This window comes from Elephantulus edwardii, unplaced genomic scaffold, assembly GCF_000299155.1.
Source record: "Elephantulus edwardii isolate Elephantulus edwardi_28Jun2011 unplaced genomic scaffold, EleEdw1.0 scaffold00191, whole genome shotgun sequence".
Lineage (NCBI taxonomy): Eukaryota > Metazoa > Chordata > Mammalia > Macroscelidea > Macroscelididae > Elephantulus > Elephantulus edwardii.
The window spans coordinates 3,050,479-3,058,741 of record NW_006399941.1 but is presented as its reverse complement, the minus strand read 5'-3'; positions in this window follow the sequence as shown (position 1 = coordinate 3,058,741).

The window sequence follows — 8,263 nt, the reverse complement described above, 5'->3', positions numbered from 1 at the left end:
CACTTATTTGTGCCCATAAAAAGCCTATACCCATCAACAAACGAATGGATAGAGAAGCTGTGGTATATTCATACAATGAAATACTACGCTGTGTTGAAAAACAAGGAACTCATGCAATATTATTCAAAATGGGTGACCCTGGAGGACATTATGCTGAGTGAAATATCTCAGTCACAAAAGGACATGGTATGGTGCCTCTGTTGTAGAATGGGACTAACATCAAGGTTGGGGTAAGACTGAGAAAAACTGGATAAATTATGTATACTGCATTGAAATAGATGATCGAGAGAACAATTTAAAAGCAATATATGATAGGGTATAATGGTTATCACAAGAGTCCAGAATTAAGGTTGCATAGTGGAGTGTGCTGGGGGGGGAGATTGCATATCAATGAAAAAAAATTTCTTTTACTTTTCAAAGAGAGGAGCAAACTGGGGGTGGGGGAGGAGAGGTGGGCAGGGAGAAAAGTGCAACAATGAATGAATGGAAATCCAAAATCTCTTCAAATGTTTATTAAAATTAATAAAATAATTTTTTTAAAAAGCCTATACATAGAGCAAGAAGCAATTGTCCAAACAGAACAAGAGAATACCACGTTGTTTAAAACCAGAAAAGGTATGCTTCAGCATTGTATCCTTTCTTCATACCTATTCAACTGTATGCTGAGCAAATCAACCAAGAAATGGGAGTGTTTAAAGAAAAGAGCAGCATAAGGATTGGAAGAAGGCTCATCATTAAACTGTATTATACAGATGACACAACCTTGCCTATAAAAAGTGAAAAACACTTGAAGGACCTACTACAGAAGATCAAAGACTACAACTTTCAATATAGGTTACATCTCAAGATCCAGAAAACCAAAATTCTTATCACTGGACCAATAAGGCAACATCAAGATGATAGAGAAAAGATTGAAGGTGTCAACAACTTCATCTTACTTCAATCCACAATCAACACTCTTGATACCAGCAGTCAAGAAATCAAAATACAGGTTGCATTGAAAAAAATCTGCTTTCACAGACCTCTCCAAAGTTCTAAATAAAAAGAACATCAACAGGAGAAAGAGCTACAATCAAAAAACAACAAGCCTTTCATCCCAGAGAATTTAAATGTGAGATAAGAGAAGCAACTGCCCCCACCTACACCCTCAAATCTAGCAAATTTTGCCACAGGACCAGAGAGGAAAGACCACAGGCAGAGTGAATTGGCTTCCCCCTCCCTACTGGAGTGTTGAGCTCCCCAGCTGAAACAAGTCCTCCTATGAGCCCAGGGACCTGGGAGAAATTCAGACAGGGTGAGCTTTCTCTCCCTCTTCCTGAGCAGTGAGCTCCCCAGCTGAGGTAGATAGACCAAGGATCTGTTAGGGCCCTAGGCAAGAAAAACTCTATCACAGTAATGACATAAAAGAAACAGTCTACCTCACAGTCTACTCAAAACCAAAACAAATTTAACCTCAAAAAAGTGATCCCAATAGATCGTCAATGGAGTTGATGGATTTCCTGAAAACAGAAAGTCTGATAGAACTCTTAGACACATAATTCAAAAGAACAATGATCCAATATTTTCAATGAAGTGAAAGAAACTCAAAGAATTGCAGGATTCTACAAGCAAAAGCCATGAGGAACTTAAAAAAAAAATTAATTCAAGATTATGTGGATAAAACAAATGGAGTATTAGAAACCCTAGGGGGGAAAAGCCAAAAAAAAAAAAAAACACCCTGCAGCCCAGAATATTAAGACCAGTGCCTCAGAAGCTGTCAACATGTTAGAGGGACAGTTGAGCAGAATTGAAGAGATGGAGCACAGAATTAGCAAAGTAGAAGAGAAAGCTTTCAACACTGATCTGCTAGAGCAAAAAGCGAAATAAAAAAGGAAGGAAAATGAAGAAAGCTTAAGAATAATATGATACCCAATGTACAACAACCCTAAAGCTTGCTCTATCCTCTGCCAATCTTATTGTATCTGACACACTTACCCCCATTACTCCAGTCACTGAATCAATCCACCACATCGAGGGTCTTCTCTTGCAATGTCCCTCCACCCTCCCAAGGACGATGTCTCTCTCCAAAAACTGGTCCCTTCTTGCAACATGTCCAAAGTAGGTCAGACAAAGCTTCAGAATCCTTGTCTCCAAGGAGCAGCCTGATTTCACCCTCTTTAGGACGAAATTGTTTATTCTCTTAGTAGTCCATGGTATGTATACTCAATACTCTTCTCTAACACAGCTCAAAGTCATCAATGCTCCTTATATCATCCCTAGTCATTGTACAGCTCTCTAATGCATACAAAGTAATTTCAAAGGCTATGGTACAGAAAGGAATATATGATTAGGCATTATATGTATGACAACAGTCTGGAACAAGAGGTGCATTGCAAAGTGGCCTGAGGAGGGAGAGAGTGAGATGGAGGGAAGAAAATATACAACAATGAATGAATAAAAAAAAACCAAGAGCAAACTATTGGTTCTTGACCATATGCTACTTGCTGAAAAGGTTCAATATCGACTTTTTGGTTGACAATTGTTTTTGGTACAGTGACTGTGTAATCCTTCCATCTTCTTTGAATGTTTCCTGATTCATTCACGATTTTGCCTATACAATCCTTCAGTGTTGCAACTCAAGACTAGAATTTGTTTTTAGTTTTTGCAACTTGAGGAAAGGGTAGCTTTAAACTAACTCAGTCTCATAAGGACAAATACTGCATAAGACCATTGTAAAAATAGAAGGAGGGGGTGGGTGAGGATGAGTAGGGGCAAAACCACAAGATTGCACAGTTTGGTGGGGAGGGAAGAAGAGCAAATGGGAAGAATCTGAGTGAAAAGACAGGGTAATGATGAACAAGGTGCAATGGTGACTAATTTTATAAAACACAATGCGTGAGAATGACTGTATGAAACACAATGTGAATAAAGAATAGTGTGACACGCAATGTATATGAACTTTGTAAGTAAAACAATAAAAAAAAATGGAAACTTCTTGTCTTCCAGTTGTGGAGATCAGAAGTTCAAATTCAGGGAATCAACAGGACTATAGTCTCTATCTACTCTGTATAAAGATCCTTTCTGGTTTGCTCTGACACAGTTAATCCTGAACATTTCTTGGCTTATCAGCTTGTAAATGCATCTTCATCAGCATCTTTCTCCCTGTGGGCGTCTCTGTTTTTTATGTCTGTTTTCTTCCACTGTCTCCACTCAGAAAGACTTAAGGTCACGGCTCACTCTACTACAGCATGACTTCATTCACGTCGTTGACAAAAACTCTTATTTCCAAACAAGGTCATTGTCACAGGTAGAGGGATTGAGGCTGCTACTTTTTTTTTGGGGGGTGTGCCATTTAATACATGACACACATCTAGATGGTGCCAATGAGAGTATTAGAGAAACAAGATAATTCATGCTCTAGTCACATCCAGGGACACAATATAGTAACAATTCCCAAGAAAAGATCATCTTACTCTGTTGATGAACATTCCGTGATTGTCACTTGGGAGCCTGCCTCTGTGGCCAGCTATGGTTCCCTCTGAAGCAGGGTGGCCATTGCTGGTGTAACTAGCTAGGAGAAAACTGGGAAATAATAAGAAGGAGCTTAGGAGTTCTCTCTTGGGGTGAAATGTGGGAGGTTTGGGTATCTTTTAAGGACACACCCTGTCCAGCAGAAACTGGGGAATGAGGCAGCTCACTCGAATGGGCCATAAACAGGGAAGATTTATCCAAAGGATTATTGTGCTTCTTGTTACAGTCAGTATTTCTTTGCCTTTTGTCATTCTTTCTTTTTCAAGGGAAGGAAAGTTATCATGGTGTTGCTTTAAATTTATGGCAGCTCCATGTGTCTCAGAGTAGAACTGTGCTCCACAAAGCTTTCATCAGCTAATCTTTGGAAGTCCATTAACCAGGCCTTTCTTCTGAGAAATGTCTGAGCCCATTCAAAAGCATAGCAGCTAAATGTTTGTACCACCCAAGGAGTCTGGATTTGAGCTAAGTCCTCCTTATGCTGCTCAGTTGTACTATAGGGAGTCACTGAAATATCATCTCCCCCTGCCTGGGCAGATTTGTTAACAAGGAAAGGATGCCCCTCCTCCCCGCCTCCACCCTTTCCCCACCCAGGGTGGAGTGGTGAAAGAGGAAGGTATGAGAAATGCCCCAAAGGACAGAGGAGGAACTTTGAGAAGCAAACACTGGAGCTATGAGATTCAGCTGCTCCTCCCCACAAGGAAAGAGTCTTTCTAGTATTAAGGATAAAGAATCTGGCTATTTTTATTCTGGAATTGGAGGCAAGGGATAAATACTTACAGGCACAAAAAAAAAATACTTACAGGCACTGTGATTTCTTAAATGAACTAACAATCTAATGTTCGAAATTACGGAAGCTGAGTCCCAAGCTCCTAGACCATTCTTGCCCTATACTGAGGTTCCTGTTAAAGGGATGCAGGACGCAGGACTGAAAAACAACGAATTGGTAAAACACAACACAACATGGGTGAGCCTGGAAGAAACTATGCTGATATCCCAAAATGTTGTCCCAAAAGGACAACACCACATGGAAACAGAAAAAGGGAAGGGGGTGGGGGGGGAGTTAATTTTTTCAAAGACTAAGGCAAGGTCCCCAAAATGTGACCACCTTGAGGGTAGGGAGGCAACTCGATTGACAAATTCAATATGGTTTGAACAAAGTACAGCATGTTCCCCAAGGTTCCAAAGGGGAAGGGAGCCCATGATTGAAAAACAACGGCATCTTCATGGCTGATCACTTTCCACAAGACATCAGTGTTCCAAGGGAGAATTTCACTCTCCTATCTGTAAACACCATGGTGGCATTTTATTACAGTATTACTCAGCAAGCCAGTTATGCTCAATCTGTGTCCTGTAATAATTTTCAAATGCTTAGCACATTGCCTGGAACACTCTAAGCCTGGAGCACTCAATCAAGATTTGTCAAATTGAATCTCAAATGGACTGAGTTTCTGAATTTCAAACTTGCCAAAGGCAAGGAAGACAGTGTTGAGTTTATCTTTAGACTCCCAACCCCAAGGCACTAAATAGAAAGCATGTAACAATCACTCAATAACTTTAAGCTTGTTATTGTTGTTGTTATGTGCTGTCAAGTCGGCTTACACAGTGAAATTTGACAAAACAAAAACTCATCTATCTGAAATAAATAAGTGAAAATGATAAAGTCTTTTCTCATTTGAGCAATTTGTTCATAGTCACCTCAGTTTGCCTAAGGTTTCTCAATCTGGCTTTATTTTTTTTTCTTTTTTTTTTTTTCCAACATTCCTGGCATTGAGTCAGAAGAACATTATAAAACAGCAGTCTTAAGACAATCACAGAACATCTGAGTCATAACTAAGATATAATTCAAGAATCAGAAGTGCAAATAAATCTTTTTTCTTAAAATATCTGGACCAAAAGTACACAGTAAATACAATAGAGTAATACTAAAGGTTTGAGGACTTAAAGCATTTACAGACTATAGCCTGGACTGCACCTCTATGTAAAGAAAATAAAAATCCTCTTATCTGGACCAATAAGCAACATCATAATAAACAGAGAAATGGAAGCAGCACTCAAGAAATCAAAGAGTAGATTACACTGAACAAATTCACTTAAGGACTTTGTTAAAGTGTTTAAGAGCAAAGATATCACCCTAAGGACTAAGATGTGCCTAATCTAACCCATGACATTTTCGATTGTCTCATATGCATAGGAAAGCTAGACAATGAATATAGAAGACTGAAGATGAGGTGGGGATTTTACATCAACCAAGTGGTTGTCACAGTGACTACAGCAATGGACTTAATGTGTCAGAGATTGTGAGGGTGGCACAATATAGGATACGGTTCAGATCTGTTATTCATAGGGTCGCTATGAGTCATACTCAGCTCAATGATACCTAACAGCAACAAGGAAAAAGAGTAAATGTTGGGGTTCTGGTGTTATTGTCACTTTCCTTACTATGACCTTCTTTATTCAATCCACCCATTGCTGGAGGCTCACTCTCAAGTTCTGGCTTCCTTCGGTAGACATTCCTACAACCACCTTTCTCCACACCAAAGCTGATTCCAGAGGCAGTTTTAGGTGCAAATCTACAGAATTTGATATTTGGCGGCCCTTAGGGTACATCAGGACTGTGTTGTGTGCCTCTTCTTTGGAACCACCACATAAGCGACCCTCCGGCAGGTTTTCAGAGGCAGCAAATCACACAGGAGGCGATTGAACATCCTGCCACAGAGCAGCTGGTGCATGGAACAGCATGTCCTCGGGATTGCAGTGCATGTTCTTACTACCAGGCCACATCAGGACTACTCTTGTCACTTGCCATCAACTCAGAACCGACTCATTATCATCCTCCATTGGGTTTCCAAGGCCGTAAATCACATGGGAGAAAGAAGATGATCCACCTTTCTCCTGTGAAACTGCTAATGGCTTCAAACCACCAGAGAGGCAGTTTGCTAGTTAGCACTGCCACACTCTGCCTATGACACCAGCAGAACTCTCTATCAGAACTACAGTGTGGTCCTATTTCTGGCATTTTGAGAGCTAAGCTTCTGTTTTTCTTTCTTTCACCTTTGTAATGCTGAATGTTTAAAATTCTTTATCAACATCAAGAGCAGGGATGATCTGGAGTCTGAATTTCTAAATGACAGCAATTGACTCCCGTGAGTAAAGGCTTCATCTTTAGACAAGGTGTAAAGTCTACAATTTGACCCAGGCACCCAACTCATTAATTCTCTATACTTAGCTGCCTCCCAAAGGCACTGGAGTTTGTTGTTGTTGCTGTCAAGTGTCGTCAAGTCGTAGGTGATGCGTAGTGACCCTATGAATGAAAGACCTGGACATTTATGTAAATTTCATCCTTTCTCCAGGCTTATAGGGTTTTGCGAGCCATTATCTACATCAAGCCAACTACAAGTAAAACAAGCAGGTAAAAGAAGGCATATGATGTGACTTATTGGACTAATTGGCAGTTCTAATACACTAGCTACTTGGGCGAAAGATGGACAGTCTCCATAGCTTTGAAAATATAATGGAGGTCATGTCATCATGAGTTGGAATCACTTGACGTGACTAGTTTTGTAATAGAGTTGTGCTTCTCAGTATGGTAACCATTTGGTGATGGTGTTATAACACACCATTGAGTTGGAAGCAACTGATAGCTGACTATTGGGGAATGTTGGGGAGGAAGGGAGGACCTCTGGCCAGTACAGATCACCTAGCTCCAGATAAGTGCAAGCCTCCCAAGGGCCTTTAATATGGGGTAGAGAGCTCTTCTGTGTTTGGCCATTCCGGCTTGAGAAAGCTTGCCACCTGGGAAGATGGCTGCTGCATCTGTTGAGCTGGGAGTGATCCACACGAAGCTGAGGTTCTCCTATCCAATCCACATGCCCCACATCTGCAAGCCCACCCTACCCTGTCTTCCTGTTTACTTGTTCATATATAAGTGTCCTGCAGCCCCCAATAAAGTTGAGCTGGATCGACTCTCTGAACAGCTCCCAGAGTGGTGTGTCTCTATCATGCTTACCCCCATCAGGGTGTCGCTGTTTGTTGCCGGCTGGGTTTTCAGAGGCTATAAATCACATGAAAGGAGACTGTGCATCTTTTTTCCAAGAATCAGCTGATGGATTTGAACTGTCTAGCTTTAGGTTGACAGCACAACTGTTTACCGTTAAGCCACCAAACTCTCTATTGTAATTATTTTATACTGTTGAGTGGAATCAACTCAGAGCTCACCTTCCAGTGGATTTTCAAAGGCAATTTAATTGCAGGGGAGGGATTGCCCATCTTTCTCCCACAGATGCGGTGGATGTGCTTTTAAGATTGCAACATGCCTTTTTACCAGTAGGCCACCAGTGAAGGACCTCCCTAAGCTCCGTTGTTGTTGTTGTCATTGTTGTTGTTTTGTTGTTGTTGTTGTTGTTGTTAGGTGTCCTCGAGTCCAGTACAACTCATAATGACCCTATAAACTAAAGATCTGAACCCTGTCTTATCCTGCGCCATCCTCACACTTCCTGACACACAAGAGCCCACTGCAATAGTAGTCACTGTGTCAATCCACCTGGTTGAGGCTCTTCCTCTCCTTCACTGACCCTCTACCCTTCTCAGCATTATGTCCTTCTCTAAGGAATAGCACCTTCTAGCAACATGCCCAAAGTATGTGAGGAGAAGCCTAAGCTCCTTAGGCCTACATTACTACTAACTATTTGGAGTGTGTTTAACATAACTGTCAAGAAGAGTGTTTACATCTTTATTCTATTTTATGTTTTTTATT